The sequence below is a fragment of the Notolabrus celidotus genome, chromosome 1 (genome assembly GCF_009762535.1).
Source record: "Notolabrus celidotus isolate fNotCel1 chromosome 1, fNotCel1.pri, whole genome shotgun sequence".
NCBI classification, from domain to species: domain Eukaryota; kingdom Metazoa; phylum Chordata; class Actinopteri; order Labriformes; family Labridae; genus Notolabrus; species Notolabrus celidotus.
Window position 1 is genome coordinate 30,055,692 of NC_048272.1, and position 18,849 is coordinate 30,074,540.

Here is an 18,849-nt window from a genome sequence, read left to right on the forward strand (position 1 = left end):
CTTTACCTCACACTAGCTCGACATAAGTTATGATGAGTTCAGCATTTCTATTATGGTTCCCGCTGATTGGCTTCAAAACAGCGCTTCAGGAACAGATGGGTGACGTCACAGATACTACATCCATTTCATTACTTATACTGTATATGGTTGGGACATGGATTCAGAGTGTATAGACTCCTTGGTGGACGTTGGGCGCTAGCGTGGCAGCAGCATGAGAACCGGCTGGTGGTGAAGGAAGCAGGTTCTCCTGAAGCAGCACTGAGGAGGGGTGTGGATTGAGTTGTTGCAGAAGCAAAGACAGGGTTCAGGGATTCAGGGGAAGCCATACCTGTATCCTCAGATCACTTAGATACTTGGGATGCTGCTCATTGTCGGGGTGCCAGGTGGAGACCACATTTGCCCTGAAATGTGGTTGAGCTAGACTCAGCCTCCTGAAGTCTAACATAATTCTAAGGATTTAAGTGCATAGAGTTTCATCTCTACTTTTTGCAGATAATGTGTTTTTTTGTGTTTTTGTTTTTTTTAACTTTTTTTTTAAATTTATCTCCAGCAGGTTTAAAGTACTTAAGGTAAGAGTCTGCAGCTCAAAGTTTGAGGCCACGGATCTCTGCCACACACCAGCTGATTGAGCCCTTTGAGTGAGTTTCCTGAGGTTAATGCCACAAGTGAGGATAAACTGACAGACAAGTTTCTGCAGCGTCAGCAGAAACGCTGGCATTGTATCTGAATCTTATCGGAGAAACTTGTGAATTTGATTGGGAAGCAGTGATGGAGAGAACACTGAGCAGATGGAAATGGCCAAATTGATGACGTGGTTAATATTTAATGGGTCACAGTTAGGATTGAGAACACATACCTGCCAAACCGAAGAAATTCCAAAAACAATCAGCTGTTCTTTGTGTTAGTGCTAGCATCCTGGCTCTAATTAGCTAGGATACTGTATTCCTAGCATTCTTGCGCCATGTCCACCATCTGCTTAATTCAGATGGACATGGTAATGACTACACCTGCACAACTTCAGTGTGTTTCCAAGAACAAACCACTCCTGACCATCACCACAACGTTTTTGAGCCCACAGTTTGTTGACTCATGTGCATAGAGCATGAACTGGGCATGTCCAACCCGCATCTGCAAGTTAGATGATGCACTAACGTCTCCACGGCACCGTGCATAGCATTTATGATTTGACTCTTACACAAATATAGTCCTCTTTCTTTCTCTGAGCCCAGACGGACGTCAAACACAGGAGGGATGAAGGGATGAGGTTCTGGTGGTTTCTTGTGCGTTTGTGAGTCCACAGCTGCTGCTGCTGCTACACACAAGACGTAGTACACGTCATTTACAGAAGACTCAACACAAACACACAAACACACTTCAGGATGTCTGTAGTTTCTCTATCTCAGGGATGATTGTAAACAGTGAGAAAGACCTTGTCTCTGTTTCCTTTTGTCTCTCCTTATTTGTCACTTTGCACCTCCTCCCCCTCCTCCTCTTCCTCCCTCTTCCTCCCCCCTTTCCTCTCTCTCTATATCTCACTGAGGACTGAAGCATAAAGGCAGCAGTGGGTTCGTGAAGTCAAAGCCTGCAAATAACAACACAGTCGTCGCCTAGGTTGCCATGGTGATGGACTCTGAGCAAACGAGGTGTGGTGGATGGGAGCCGCCGTGACAGAGCAGGTGTAGTGTCAGCACGCACACAAACACACACACACACACACACACACACACACACACACACACACACACACACACCTGAAATCACTTCTATCAGCATGACTGTGTCTCAACAGCACAGATCAAAGGCTGTTTAATGCTTTTGAGTTAAAGAAACATTTGTATATTTAATCAGTGTCATTAAATAATCCCTGAATGAAGCACATTATATTTTATGGACTAGTTTCCTTTTATAATTAAAATCATAATATGATCATATAAAGGGGGTCATCCCTATGTTACCACAGCCCAGTGGTCCCAAAGCCCTATGTTCCCACATTTCCAGGACATTTTCAAAATTAGGTCTTGTGTCCCTACATTTCGCTTCAATTTAAGCCCGATCCTTTCACAAGATTTTTTGGAAGCAATTTATAATAAATAAATGAATGAATGAATGAGTAATTTTCTTTTGATCAACAGCAGCAGAAATAGTCACAATCACAATCATTACAAGAAAAAATAAAATAGACGGATTGAAAAGGGTTTCGACTGAAGCAGAGCTGATAGATGCCAAAATGTGGGAACATAGGCCCGCTCCCATATAAAGTGTGACTGCATCATATTTACACAAAAAATAAATGTTTTCTCTGTATGGACATTTTAAAGGTTATTAAAGGTTAGTCTGTAATTTACACAATTAATGTATAAAGCTGTGAAAACTGAAACATTTCCCACAGGAGATATTCCAATAAACACAAACAAATTATACATTCATGTAGTGTATAGTTATTAAAAACTACTAATTACACAACTTTTTATTCTTGTTTTGGAATAAGAAAAAAAAAAAGTGGGTACGTTAAGTTCAGGATGGTGACCAGTGACTTCATCCATCTGTTTCTGAAGCACTGTTTTGAAGCTGCCATATTGAATATGCTGAACTCAACCTAACTTCTGTTGAGGTAAAGACGCGGGCTTTGAGCCTCCTAACCAACAGCTACAGTGTTTCCTCCTGTCAATCATGCCAGCTGTACCTCTCATAATGGAAAACTCGTAACCCTAATATCTTCGAAACTGCCGTGTTATGACAAAATTCACAACCATTGTACAGTGTGTGCCGATCAAGAAATGAGCTATCCAGACTACACTTGTTTTTTGTACCAGGCTGTAAACATGTTTATTTCTGCTGTAAAGATCAGCTCTTTTGAATTTGTGTGTATGTGGTTTCTGGTACTTCTGGAGCCAGCCTCAAGTGGACACTCAAGGAACTGCAGTTTTGAACATTTCTGCATTGTCCTCAATTCTCGCGGACGGAGGTTGCCACTTGGTAGTGACATACAATACACATTTTTCCTTAATTTTCCAGATGATTAAACCTCCGTGGGTCTGTTCTTCACGTCACTCATTGTGCAAAAGGTCGCACTGAATTGCTTCTGCAACCCTTTATTTTGAAGGAGCAAAGGATGTTCCAAATTGTATCTGCAAAGGACTTTTATTTTGAAGGGACAAAAACAGGATCCACAGAGGCCCACCTGCACATTCCCTCAGTCAGTGATGCAGCCGTCTCCTTTCTCCTCACCTTCATCCTATTCCCTTCCCATCCCCTTTCACAGTTTTGAGTGCGTCCATAAGATTGTGAGTAGTTTTAATCATAGTTTAGTCACAAGTTTGCATTAGTAGTTGATTATCATCATTTATGTTCATATATTGTGTTGTATAGAGAAAGTTTGTAGTTAATTGATTGGTGCCAATATGTCTGACATGCAGCATGAGCATGCAGGGTCCACTTAGGGACCAACAGCATTTTCTTGTGTTCTATGTCTGTGTGTGTGTATGTGAGATAGAGGTAGTGGCTGTCATTATGATAATTTGTTGATTGTTCCTAGAAAGTTGGAGTGTATTTTAGCTTTGTTCATTGTATTTCATAGATTATAATCATATAGAGTATCTAATTAAGTTGTTATCATTTGTACAGACCTTATGTTTATATATATATTTTATTCTTTTCTTCAGAAACCACCACACACCTTCACTTTCATATTCACCATCAAAAGTAAAAATCAATGTCAAAGAAAATAAAAGGAGTGGAAACCAAAAGAGAGTGTGTCACCATCGAATATCTTTTCATCCACAACATCCATGTTCTGACTGGACAAACTGTGACGATTGCAACCCTACAGATAAAATCACCAGCAAAGAGTTAATCTCCCTGAGGTCTCAAGTGTGGCATCTAGTACACCACCGCCTCTTTTCCACTCATCATTGGAGGATCTACACCCTGATTGGCCATCAAGGTACGAATGACTCGCTGAAGATCAGATTTTTCATCTCCCAAGAATGAGTGAATGAAGCGAGTAGTGCGTTGAACGCTTCATGAATCTGCGGCATCCACACTTAAGTTACTCCATTTGCGTCACTCTGTTGCCCCACAAGAACTTGTGCCTACTCGCAGGTTAACACTGACTTTACATGATTCACTTGTGGAAATAATGTATTCATCCTCAATCAGTGTTCAGATTTAACTCCTTGTAGGCCTCACATTGGTGTTTGTCCTCCTGTGATGCTCCTTATAGTATTTCAAATAGCTCAACATTTATGCAGCCTGAATGTTTCATTAATAATGCTCTGACTAACAAACTGAGAGGTCATTCATAAGACTTGACGTTTAAACATTTAATACACTGGCTGGGAATAACTGAGCTATAGACGTCTGTAATGCAGCCGCTCACTACTTAAGAGGGAGCACATTATTCCAATCCTGGCCTCCCTCCACTGGCTACCTGTGCACTTTAGAGTCCATTTTAAGATTATTTTATTTGTTTTTTAAATCTTTAAATGGTCTGGCCCCGCTTTACCTCTCTGAGCTCTTTCACCCCTACGCTCCTGCTCGGTGCCTCAGGTCAGCTGATCTGCTGCTCCTGGAGGTACCAAGATCAAAACGGAAGCTCAGAGGGGATACTGCTCTTTCTGTTGCTGCTCCTAAATTATGGAATGAGTTTCCCCTCCACATTAGACAAGCCTCCTCACTGTCCATTTTTAAAACTTGTCTTAAAAAACGATTTTTATTCCTTGGCTTTTAACCCTTCATGAGACTCTTCTCCTGTTTTAGTGTTTTATGGTTTGTTTTTATTTATTTTTTCTATTGTTTTTATTGTTTTCTTATCCTGTGTTTTAATTGTGTTATGCCTGCGTTGTTTGTCTATTTATGCACAGCATACTGTTTCGGCTGTGGTCATTTTTAAAGTGCTTTATAAAAAAAGTTGAGTTGAGTTCAGAGTTGAGTAATAAATATCCAAAAAGCACCTTTCAGATACTCGAAATGATACTCTGATGTTGCAGATGTCTGAAATGACAACTGTAGATGCAAGTCTTCTTATTCAGATAAGTGCACCAGGATTTTTAGGAGGAAGGATTCAGATATCAGCAGACCAATTTTGAATCATGATTGTCTTAATTTTAATGTCAGATATCCAAACTAAAACATCAATCGTTTTCTTCTTTTTAAATGTTATACTTTTGTAACATTGAGTTGATAGCACTTATTCATATTACTGCTGAGGTCTTCATGAAGCCGGGTTCTTTTACTTCATATGTCAATGACCCTCGTGTTTTTTACTCTAATCCAGTGGTGTCCAAACTATTTTCAAAGAGGGCCACATTTGATGTTGTCAGAATACCTCAGGGCCAGTGGCTCCTACTGAGACTTAAGAATCATAAAAGTTATATATGAAAAATCTATTTAATAACAATTATTTTAAACGTTTTCTCAATAAATCAGTAACTAGGTAGTCCTCAGTTTTCCACAAGCCATGTAAACATTAACAAACTTTATCTTCTTCTGGAGGAAAATGTTTTTCCTTGGGGTCGGGCAATGTGGGAAAAATATTGTATCATTATTTTCCTATGGCAGGATCACGATCTGGATTTCATCACACTTCTTTTTCTTGTTGTTTTTAATACTTTTCTGACCAGCAGGCAACAATTAAAGAACTAAATAATTCAGCAAATGTACAGATGATTCAGAAGGTGATTCATTTCTGTGCTATAAATAACACAATTCAAGATGGAAGCTGGGCTGCACGGTGGTGCAGTAGGTAGCGCTGTTGCCTCACAGCTAGAAGGTTCCTGGTTCAAATCCCCGGCCTGGCGGGTGCCTTTCTATGTGGAGTTTGCATGTTCTCCCTGTGCATGCATGGGTTCTCTCCGGATCTCCAACAACATGCTCAGGTTGATTGATCACTCTAAATTGCCCGTAGGTGTGAGTGTGTGCATGAATGGTTGTCTGTCTCTCTGTGTTAGCCCTGTGATAGGTTGGTGACCTGTCCAGGATGTACCCTGCCTTCCGCCCGAAGCCAGCTGGGATAGGCTCCAGCCCCCCGTGACCCCCAACGGGATAAGCGGTCCAGATATTGGATGGATGGATGGAAGATGGAAGCTTGGGGCCATAAATAAATGGACCTTGGGCCGCGATTGGCCCCCGGGCCGTACTTTGGACATGCCTGCTCTAATCCTTTAACAGCTGAGATCTGATAAACCTATGTTTGTTCTTTTAATGTATAAGATGAAACTTGTGTACCTACCTACTGTAATATAATGTGCTCTGATAATACTTCTACAGCTGGTAGTGCTTGCGTGCCATACTTCCAGATATGTCTTTTTACTTGTGTATTACGCTGTTGAAGCACCTTTACTTCAGTCCTTCTCAGTGGATGAGAGCAGAAGTCTCGTCAGGTGAAGTTTCCTCTCTGAATGATGTAAGAGAAGAAGATCAGGGAGGCCGTGTCCGTCTTGTTCATTACTCAGGTGAAAATAAAAGCCTCTCCCTGCTGATTTCTTTATTTTGAACCATTTTGGCAGCAGGACACTCGCAGAGTTTCCTTCTGACGCTGCTCTGAGTTATAGCTTTGTCATGAATTGATTAACGTTTCAAAATAGCCGGTTAAGGAACGATCTACAGCGGGTTCCAGCTGGGCTGGCATCGTGATGTGATCATTAATTTGTATTAGAGTGATTTTCAAACGCAGATGACTCCTCCTGTATTGTTTTTTGACAGTGAACTGGGAGGTGATCATAAATCATACTTTTCTCGTACGACGCGGTACAAGATGTCCGTCCAAAAGCAATTCATCATATTAATAAAAGTGTCAGTGGTGTGCTTTCTTATATTTTCACTTCTTCTTCTCTGAAATTGAAGACAGAGGAGTTAATCTGGAGATTTAAAGTGCCCAGATTAATATGATCGGGGGGAATGAAAGCTGCGAAAATGTCACTTTTATTCTGTCTTTGTTGTAAAAAGTTCAGGGACGAGTTATCGATGATTCATGGAGGAGCAGTAATTTCCTCCCCGTACACAGTGCTGCCTTTTTAGAGGCTGACAGGAAGTCAAACGTTTTTTTATGTACATAGAAACATAAGACATGATCCTGAAAACATGTTTCATTATAGTTTAAAAATTATAAAAATAAAATAATTGTTTATCATGGTGAAAAGTGCTGTACAGAGTTTTAGGTACAACTACTCTATACTCATGATTGGGAGTCATAAAAAAGTATATTTTAGTTGTGTGTGAGTCTGTGTGAGAATTCCCATAACTGCTCATGACAAGATGTAGGTGATGTCGCCCTCGTCTTGTGGTATCTGTAGATTGACCCGATACCGAGAGCAGTGTAATAAAGCACCAGTGAATCAGTGTGAGCACTTCAGCATGCCTCTGTCTGTGTGTAAAAAGCAGAGGGACGCATGTTGTGAACTCTTAAGTGAAGCGCAAACAATCGCTTAATTTGTGCGTATGCAAACACCAGAACAAATTGTGTGGGGCAAATTATTTGCGGTCGATTCACTCGCCCCATTCGTGCATCAGAATCACGTGTATGTGATTCCAAGTTGCTAATTTTGGTGGGGGATGTCAGAAAGTTTGAGGAAGCCGCACAATAATAGATTTAACTTGTCCAATGTTTTCAAGTTGAATGAAAACTTTGTCGGTTCGTTTATTATATCATACATTACTGGAGGACCTGCACGCGGATTGGCTATCGGGGTAGGAATGATTCGGTGGAGATTTATAAACTCTCATGAAGGCTGGTGGCCTAGCGGTCTAAGCACCCCACAAACAGAGGCTACAGTCCTTGTTGCAGGGGTCGCCTGTTCGATTCCCGGCCGGTCGACCATTTCCTGCTTCTCTTCAGCTGCCCTGTCAAAAAAAGGCCAAAAATATATTTTAAAAAGAGAAGAAAATTAGCCATTAATGAGAGCTCTCATTTAAGTCTCAAATAAGACTCATGTCATGGTCTCAACTATTTCTCCTAGTGAATTTTAGGAGAAACTAATGAGAAATTAATGAGAACAATTTGAAACTTGAATGAGGCTGAAGTGAGAGTCTCAACTTTGCCTCCAGAGACTTAGAAGAGAAAGCTTTGAGCAGTTACATTTTCCTCTGGGAAGCACCCCACAAACAGAGGCTACAGTCCTTGTTGCAGGGGTCGCCTGTTCGATTCCCGGCCGGTCCACCATTTCCTGCTTCTCTTCAGCTGCCCTGTCAAATAAAGGCCAAAAGGCCAAAAATATATTTTAAAAAGAGAAGAAAATTAGCCATTAATGAGAGCTCTCATTTAAGTCTCAAATAAGACTCATGTCATGGTCTCAACTATTTCTCCTAGTGAATTTTAGGAGAAACTAATGAGAAACCAATGAGAACAATTTGAAACTTGAATGAGGCTGAAGTGAGAGTCTCAACTTTGTCTCCAGAGACTTAGAAGAGAAAGCTTTGAGCAATAAAATTTTCCTCTGGGTAGTGGAGCGTTGAAAGTGTTGCACATTTGAGCATAAAGGTCATGCGAAACCCACAATACATGTCTTTTGTACTGCCTGACAAGAACTTGTATGTACTTGCATCTTTACATTGACTTGACATTTAACTCACTCGCTTAAATGATTTCCTTCCAGGCGGCAACCTCCGACTGTGAGAATTGACGCCAACGCGGAAGTGTTAAAAACTGTAGTTCGTCCAGTGTCAGCTTGAGGCTGGCTCCGGAAGTACCAGAAGCCACATACACACCCATTCAAAAAAGATGATCTTTACAGCAGAAATAAACATTGTTACAGCCGACAATTGGCTTCAAAACTGCACTTTAGAAACATTTCACGGATACTACGTTCAATATTTATGGAGTCAATGTTTTATTTGGGTTTGATGTTAACATCCCATTGTGCCCATCTTACTATCTCACTAAGAACCCTCTAAATATCAGGGAAGCACAGCGCAACTGACTTCAGACTTTACACCTGGATTTGTTGGTCTAAGGTGCAGATGCCCAAGCTAGCACCTCCCCCCCTTTGTGCTTGACCACACCTCATTTTAAGGACGCTAATGTGGCAGCATTTTTACTTGCTATTTACAAAACATGGGCTCTCTGCTCGACAAAGATGAATGTGTTAGGTTAAAGAACAATGACACTTGTGTTGCAAACAGCATTTACCACCTGATGTTTTACCAGTAGCTGGTATCTGGAGCAGTAGTAGTGGGGGGGAGACGAGTCCATACCTGTACATCATGGAGAACCGTTGCAACAGCTGGATAACAGTGAGTGCTTTGAGCTGCTATCACACAAATAAAGAAATGCTCCTTCAACGAAAGTCAGGGACATGATTTAATAATCATGTTTGTGCTGAATCAGATTTCAAAAGCAAAACTAGACGGTGCAAGGTAATATCTTAAGCATTTAGCAGGCTGTGACGTTTAGTTTTATAGAGTAGCGATTGAACAGAGTAGATTTTTGTCTTTGAGGTCGGTAATGATCGGAATTCTTTTCAGTGTACCTGTGAGCCAGTTACTGAGTTCCTGTCGCAGTGCAGAGACATACAGAAGAATCAGTCTGAAAGGAAAAACATACTTTTTCTCCCACTGCTTTTCTTCTCCGTGTCCTGAGCGCCACATTCCAGCAAAAGCTATAATCAGCGTCCGCAGCGTGCTATTCTAACCAGATGATTATCACTCTGTCAGCCTAATATTGTATTTAAACGGTGGAGCGGGTGCCCTGCAATTAAAGGCAGGTCGTGTAGGATTATTCTGAATAAGTGGCATGAATTGTTTGAATGGTGCTGGCTCTGTGTGCCACTGTAGAAAAGCCTTTTTCATTTTTCCTCACCGTGGCTCTTCAGAGTGCCACGGGTGGCTGCTGGTCACATTTATCAGGGATTCAAGGCAGGACAGAAGAACAAATTTAGTAAATGAAAGGACAAAGCGCTGCATTCAGGCCATTTTTCTATCATTTATTTTTACAGCGTTTGAATGGGCTGTGTCGATTATTATCGCTGCAGGTTCTGAAATTGAAAATGACAAACCTTTGATCCTCTATTAGTGAAAATACAAGGATTGAAATAATTAAGCAAGAAGCACCAAACTGCTGATCCAGTGTTTTTTTTACATTTAGTGTTGAAACAAAGCCAGAAACACATCCAGTGACTGGGAAGCGTCCAACATCACACACCCTGTCTTTGTAACCATGATGTGTTTGTTGGGTCTTAAGTATTTGTTTAACTGTGTGTTTTAATGGTCTTTTTGGCTGTAGACCAGCCTTTATCCGTACACGGAAAGAGTTAGACAGGTAGGGGAACTGACACACTGGGATCCTGTCTTTCCCTCTCTCTCTCTCTCTCTCTCTCTCTCTCTCTCTCTCTCTCTCTCTCTCTCTCTCTATTTCTCTCTGCCTGTCACTTACTTTAACTCTTCCTGTCCCATTAAAGTCACTAACCATAAACCTTTTCTGGAGTCCTAGAGCTCCCTTGTCCCGTAGGTTCCTCTGGATCTCCGCCGTAGACTATCCATCTCACCACCATAATGTTTCTCTCTCTTCATCTCCCTCTATCCCTCTCTCCAACATGGTCTCAGCAGTTGTTTGTCTAACATGAGTCTGGTCCTGCTGGAGGTTTCTGCCTGTTAAAGGAAGTTTGTTGTTGCCACTGTAACTTGCTAAATGCTGCAAAGTGCTCTGCTCATGGTGGATTAAGATGAGATCAGACTGAGTACTGTCTGTAAAATGGGACTTGATCTTGTCTTAATGTTGGGTCTTTGTTAATAATATAACAGAGTACGGTCTAGACCTGCTCTGTTTGTAAAGAGTCTTCAGATAACATTTGTTGTAATTTGGCGCTATATCAATAAATATTAATTGATTAAACATAAACAGCTGTTACATCATATATCATACATCTTCACAGCAGACCAGACCCCATCAACAAAAACAGCTGCTGCTTCAGTTTTCATGTACAATAGCTAACAAAATACAACATAGAGTTCAATCTTATGTAGCTTTTTTAAACGTCTTGTGTAATGGTACTTTTAGCTGTTTACATGTCCTAGCTGTCTTTTAAGCTTGTTTTTAAATTTCAGCCTCTGTGGAGGATCTGCACCTTCTCAGTTTCTAACCTCATTATCCATGCAGGGATCTGAGTGGGCTGGGATGCAGAAGTATGCAGAGGCAGAAAAACAACAAATATACTTGGCGAGTACCCCCAGAAAAACCTGCACAAGTACACCACTTGTGTGATCCACAATCTGACACCCCATTTAGTTACACATGAAACAAATTAGCACTAACTGTAGCCGGCCCAAAAAGCAACCTGTGTTTTCTTTGTTCCTCCTTGTTGGGACAGAATACAGACACTTGTGATGGTATTTGTAAACAACAGAGCAGCTGGTGTGTCTGCAAATCCCCTTGCATGGGCTATGTGTTACCTGTAGGTGGGCTACAAACAGATTACTGAGACTTTTTGGCTTCTGTGTTTTCAGGGTGGCTGTGGCTGAAGGAATTATATATGTAAAGATGAGGAAATCACTGTTTTTCCACCTTCCAGGCGGTGGTGAGCCAGAAAATACTGTTGCAAAGAACATTGGTTGTGTCTGTTTTTATTAATGGAAGCTGTTGATTTTCAAAAGCTCTCTTCCCTAAGGTGCACCTCGTTGATCAGTTTACCTGAGGATCTTCAGGGACTAAAGGAAAAAAGGACCAAACAGTAAAGTGAAATCATACAGCTGTAAGAAGCCTGATGCAAAGAGAGGGAGAAAAAATGGGGAGTGGTGTTTCTCCACGTGTGAGAAGCTTCTCCATTCGTCAGAATGCAACAGCAGCAGCTCAGCACAGAGCTCAGAGACCAGCACCATCTGGCTCAGTGTCACCAACGCTCTATGGATGATGGAGCTGAGCTGAACTGCTCCTCTGCCTGCTTCCTGACAAGAGGCAAGACGGGATCTTGTCTCTTGGACAGGAGGGATTTTTACACGTGTACAGGCAGGCTGTGTTACCTGCATAGCATCAGGAGGGAAAATGACACTGCTCTGTGGAGCCATAAACCAGGTTTAACACCTTTAGACTCACAACAACATCTCTGCACTAAGAGAGAACGTGAACACCACTACAGACCTCTGCTGTATATCTGGATAGCTTGTTAGCCTCACTACAATCAGCTCCTCTAAATGAACAGTCGCACAGGATAAGCTTTTTAATTTGCATCTTCTTTTGAGCTCCATTTCTGTTCGTGTTCTGCCCTTAAGCAAGGCAGCACACCTGCAGCCCGCTCCAGAGCTGCAGTGTTTCTACGTTTGAAACCAGTCTGTGTTGTGTTTGTGATCCAGCTCTTGTTAGAAGCATCCCCGATGAGCGTTTAAAGCTTGAACACAGTTTAGCCGCGGTGCACTGCTACTGCATTCTGTGTCATTGCGAGGAAATGGAAGACAGCAACGAAACCTTTCATATTTTTAATTATGCATTTGAAGCGTTCGTGCTGTGTGCCCTTGAGGCCCCGACTGGATCCCACTCTGTCTTCCTCACTCCAGCCTTTAATGTAATTAAGAGCATGATGTCATGTTTTTCTTCTTCACTGTGATGTCTGTTCACAGAGGGAGGGGGTATGGAGAAATATGTTGTATCAAACCTTGGCCATGGAATGATTTCATTTAAGACATGTGTTTTCTAATCTGGTGTTTTTCCAGGATTTTAAGGGGATTTGCTGGCCCACTGTTACCTCAATTTGTTATGTTTTCCTGACCCTCCACCATCCGAGTGCTGTCCCCCTCCATACATGCTCTAACCCCTCTCAAGTTTGAGACTGGACCAAGAATGAGATCCAAACGCAAGACTCAAAGTCAAAGATCAGACTTCAAAAGTCTGTCTAAGCCGGTTTGTGTGCGAATCATCGCTACAAGCAGAGGTATCCAAGTCAACAGGCTCAATCTAAGTCCAAAAATCAAACACGGGTCAAATTGTACAAATAAAACACGAGGGACGGTACGCTGTCACAAGGGAACAATACAAACTGGCACAGAAGGAAGAGAAACTGGGCGCAAATACCCACAGGGAGTGGGGATAAACATTACACAGGTGAGACATACAGTTATCAGGGGAACGGGAAACTCTGGGGAACTGTCAGTCAACGGACCTGAAATGAGAGACAAGGGTGCGTTTCAACATAAAACGCAAGACAGAAAACATGAGGGAAGAAACAAGAGGTAACTCATCCATCAGGAGATGGGACAGGTAGAGCCAGGGCGAGAAGCCAGGTCAGGCTGTACGTTCCACCTCCCCGTACTCCACCATTTTTTTAAGATGATGTAGAGTCTAAGAAGATAAGAAGAGTGTTTTTGGTAAGGTGCAACTCCTGCAGGGTTGAGTTGGATGATCTCACCTCAACCTCCTCTCTTCTCTCAAATAGAGGAGCAGGGGAAGAGGATGAAATAGGTGCAACAAGGTGGGCTGAGCCAGGGTCAATACTCTGTTTGGACTACAGCTTACTCCTGCCAGGTAAGGCTGTACGCTCTACCTCCCCCATTTTCATGAGAGAAGAGGAATAGAGAGAGAAAGAGATACAAGACAGAAGACAGAGAAGGCAGAGTCGGGGCGAGAAGCCTGATTGGACTGTACGCTCTACCTCCCTCTACTCTCCTTTATCCAAGAGGGGAAAAAAGGAGGTGAGTGTTTCCTCTAATATTGAGAATTGAGATCTTTTTTCAGATCCAATCTTTTCTGTTGAACTCACTGGTTCATCCTCTACAGCCCTGTTATGACTGAAAACAGAAGGTTCAGCTGCAGAGTCCTGCAGTGACCAATCCGCCGAGTACAAGGCTCATAAACTGTCTAATCACACCACACCACAGGACCTCAGCAGTGAGATATTATCACTTGGCTTACAGCCTATCAATATTCCACAATGCATCACTCCCAAACAATCTCTCCTGGTTAAGGCGGTTACTGTATTATCGACCTTTCTATGGTTTTAAAATTAAGTCGTGTTGAGAAGAAATCAATGGCTGACATTTGTTTGGATGCAGAGAATCAATATCTGACTCGTAACATGACATGGATAACCTCACATGAACATTACAGGCTAAAAAGATCAGGCCGAAGTGATGTTTTCTGAATCTGGTTTTAACCTCACATGCAGAACAATGATTATTTTCTTATCCAAGCTTTTATGAGTCAAACAAAGGCTTTGTACTAAAGATATAATCAAATTCACATTAACCCCCCTATTCCATGTGTGTGTGCTTCAGCAGACTTCATTTACCATCACACCAGTGGTATCGGCTCAAAAATCCATGTTAGACATCCCTGCTTGGCTGTATCAAGTAAAAAAAACAGAGTGAACAGAGGAACAACAAATGTGTTGGGAGGATTAGCACGTTATCATGTACATTGAGTTAATAAAATAACACAGCAGATAAACCTTACCTCTGAGTCAGTGTCTAACAGTGAGCAGGAAGCCGCCTGCAGTGGATATCCATGGAATTCAAATCCCTGATGAGCATGTATGTCTAATTGCTGCGGGGCTTTGGGGATTTCATATGGACATGTAGCATAAACTGATTAATATTTTACAGTTGACTCAAAGTCTCAAATCTGACCCTCGTCATTAAAGGAGCATGTGGATTATGTGGGATTATACACGGTACAATTAATTTCCTGTTCTCAGTCCGTTCAGCACAGCCCATCAAGAACTGGTTTAAATCCCAGCAGGACGACAAATCACCAATTAGCCCAGTTTAAACTGGGTCCACAGTTAAGAATATCGACTTTTTATTTATAACAGGTCACCCAAAAATAAACGGCTATGTCACGAATCTTCTTTTAGCAGCATGTTAGCGATGCAACACCACGGGTTACAGTCCTTGTGCCGGTTCAGCTGAAATACTTCAACAGTTTGATAGAATCTGATGAAGTAAGGGTAGTAGGATGACTTTTAATAATAATAAAAAATATATATCATTATTATTATTATTGTTGTTATCAGACTTGTCAGACTTTTTGAAAATTAACATGTAAGTAAAATCAAAAAAGATTTGCCGTTAAATTATATCAAAAAGAAGAGAATAAAAGAGATCACTAACTCTGCTGACCTGACCCCTTCAGGTCGGTTCTCAACATCTCGGCACACACACAGCGAACACTCAGTCCCTTTAATGAGCCTGTGTCAATTCATGACTTTCTTTAAGGTCTGTGTCCTTGACGGCATTCTTAAGGCCTGTGTCCATTCAAAATGTTTTTTAGGGCCTGTGTCAAAGTACAATATTTATTAGAGCCTGTGTCCTTTTTCATGTTTTTTAAGGCCTGTGTCCATTGACAATTGTTTAGAGACTGTGTCCATTGACAGCGTTGTTAAGACAGTGGTGTCAAGGAATGAAGTAAAAGTACTTTGTTACAGTACTTAAGTAGGTTTTGGAAGTATCTATACTTTTCTTGAGTATCTATATTTTTTGAACTTTCACTTTTACTTTGCTACATTAAAAAGAAAAAAATGATACTATTACTCCGCTACATTTATATTGTCACCGTCGTTACACATTACAAATTAAACCGTGAATATAATTGTCTCATGATGTTTGGATTATTGGGACTGTGCGTGTTCTCGTGCGGATAACCGGCACTCTCAAATCAAGCTGAGGCTCATCTCAGCGAGACCACACAGCCTGCGAATATTCGTCAGTCTCAACAGCATGATGGAAGCAACCTCGTCCACTAGTGATAGTGGAGATACCGCCACACCTCCACCTGCTAGTTGTGCTTCACGAGAAGACGGACTCCCATGGCCATATATAAAATACCTTTTCGCTTTTGTCGTGATGAAAGATTCATCCTGCAGGATGAAGTGCCCCCTGTGTTTGCCCAAAAACACCAAAATAATGGCGTTCCAAAACTCACCGTCAAACCTAAAAAAAACCATTGCGGTAAGTGAATGAACTAACAGCAGTAATAAGTATGAATACCATATTGTCAATACTGAAATTGTTCCCTGCTGTCTGAAAGTTGTCTGTGAAGCTGAACACACCTCTACCTGCCTCTGCAGCCCCTAAACGAATATTTAACATTGCAGGCAGTGGCCTGGGGTGGCCATGGCCACCTCTGAAAACGGATTGGCCACCCCTGTGGCCACCCTGAAATTCTTAAACATGATTGGCTATTTGCCATGTCAGAGGCATTACTTATATTCACATCAGCTATAGCGTTTCAGCAAGCTGCAGAGACAGTAGTTTCTGTGGATTTGAATATTATTTTTGTTGATGCTTTGACTTTGGACAATCATCTTCATTTTGAGTCCTTAAAGAGTTCAGTTCAGCAGATCTACATGATGACACTCTGTCGACTTACATTTTTAATGTTAACGTTAGAAATCTACAAAAATGTAAAATTTGTTAAATTATTTCATAAAAATAAGTTAAAGAAGATGTGATTATTGGAAGCAACCCTCATAGGTTTGGGGTACGCCCCTAATGTTTCCACGCCTGGCCAACCCTTCAACAGTCAGTGCCCCAGTTTGGCCACCCAGGTCAAAACTGTGTGGCTCTGCCACTGATTGCAGGGCTTATCTTCAGCCCACAAAGAGAACAACTGAACCAACTTCTGCTGATGAACCACAGATTTGTGGACTTTAATTAAGAAAGGGAGGGAGCATGGGGAGAGGGAGGGAGAGAGGGAGCAAGAGGAGAAGGGAGTTGAGGGAGGGAGGGAGAATTAAACTTAATAAAGCTTGTGAGAGAAAAAAATATTTCTAGCTGTTTTGTTTCTTTGTACTTTTACTTTTGATACTGAAGTACATTTAATTTGAGCTACTTTAAGACTTTTACTCAAGTATTTTTTTAATGGGTGACTTTCACTCTTACCTGAGAAGATTTCAAGTAAGATATCTTTACTTTTACTCAAGTATGGCTTTCAAGTACTTTATACACCACTGGTGACAGATGGCCTCACTCAGGACGGGTACACTCATTTAAAAATGAGTGGAGCTGTCCAGGTTGAGTTGTTGGGTGTGAACAGGTCATGGAAAATGTTTGTGAAAAGCCTTAAAGGTAATCAGTGGACGCTTAGAAACATACTAGGTGTTGATGTAAAGAGAATGATAGAGGAGTAATCATGTTATATGGCTCTGGTTAAGACAACAGTTTATGATCATTCATATTGATAAAAATGAAACTATTTTAATTATAAGGATATAATATATATTTGTATGCATCTGGTTATGATGGGAGGTCAAGAAGTCAGTGTTATGAGCAGGTCCTTCAGAGATCTGATTTATTTTTCTTGCTCCTGGTAGACTGTACAAAATGTAACCTGCTTGATAGTTCAAAGTCAAACCCTTTTTCAGAAGTTTATTTTATAGGGGTTTCTGCCTTTATTAGAGAGAGAGAGAGAGAGAGAGAGAGAGAGAGAGAGAGGGGGGGGGGGGGGGGGGGGGGGGGGGGGGGGACATGTGGGGAGACAAACAAAACCTTTAAACACAGCATAATTATCAATATCTAATTTCATACCACACAAATATAATGAATTATGTGTGCATGGAGAGTTGTGTTATCAATTTTTAACCCAATAATCAAGCAGCGTGTTATATTTGTCTGACAACAGTGATCGATTTAATTGACATTTGGATTACGATCAATTTAAGATTATGTAAAGATTAACAAAGACAGCACAGAGTTCAGGTAATGGCTGTTTACTTTGAATAAGTGTGTTTGTGTGTGTAAGTGTAGGTGTGTGTGTGTGTGTGTGTGTGTGTGTGTGTGTATAGGTTTGTGTGTGTGTGTGTGTCATTGACGTTTTCATATTCTCTCTGTATTCTAACAGGTTAAATTGATTTCCGGTCGTCAGTCGTGGCTCCTGATCTCTCTCTCCCTCTCTCTCTCTCTCTCTCTCTCTCTCTCTCTCTCTCTCTCTCTCTCTCTCAATGGGGGGCTAATCCACCGTCATACACCCCGGTATATAATCCTTACAGGTCAGCGTGGTGGACAGGTAAGAAGTCACAGGTACTGGTTTATAATAATCCAGTTCCTGTGATGAAGAGTTTCTTGTTCAGGCAAGTACTGACAAAGTGGAAGTTATCTGGTGTGGCTTTCAATTACCAAAATAAAAGTCCTTTAAAAATAATTCAACTTTCAAGTAAAATGCTTAACCCCAAGTCCTGAAGCAGTGGTACATGAATCATGCACACCCTGTCATGATTCTTATTTGCACAACCACCCTTTCACTATACATAATCCCTTACACATCTTGTAAATGAAGCTGATTTGGTAAATGTATGACATGTACAGTGTTACTAATAGAGAGACTGTATATATATATTTTGTAATGTTATTGATTTCTGTAATATCACCTTGTCCTTGATAAATATTAATGGTGCTCATACGTGAGAGCTGAGCCTGAGGGCAAAGCTTTCTCTTTACCAGTCGATCTACATTTAGCCCTCACCTACGGTTATGAACTTTTGGCAGTGACCAAAAGAATGAGATCATGAATAAAGGCGGCTAAAATGAGTTTCCTTCGTAAGGTGTCTGGACTCAACCTTAGAGTGAGGGTCAGGAAGAAGCTCAGAGGAGAGCTGCTTCTCTTCTGCATCAAGAGGGGCAAGCTGAGGGGTTCAGGCAGCTGATCAGGATCCTCTTGGATGCTTCCTCTCCTGGAGGCAACCCCGGGCTGGACCCAGAGCTCGCTGCAGGGATTATATCTCCCATCTAACCTGGGAACGCCTCAGAATCCCTGAGGAGAGGAACGTCTGAGTCGACTTGCTGGGTAAGTAAAATGGCAAGTAAAATGAAAGTAAATGCTTGGCCAAGGTCATTAATATCCATAAATGTCAACATCCAGCACACAGGTGTCTCTTTGTTCAGTTCTCTTTGTCAGCATTTTCCTTTGAGTTCAACATTTTCAGCTTCATGCTGCTT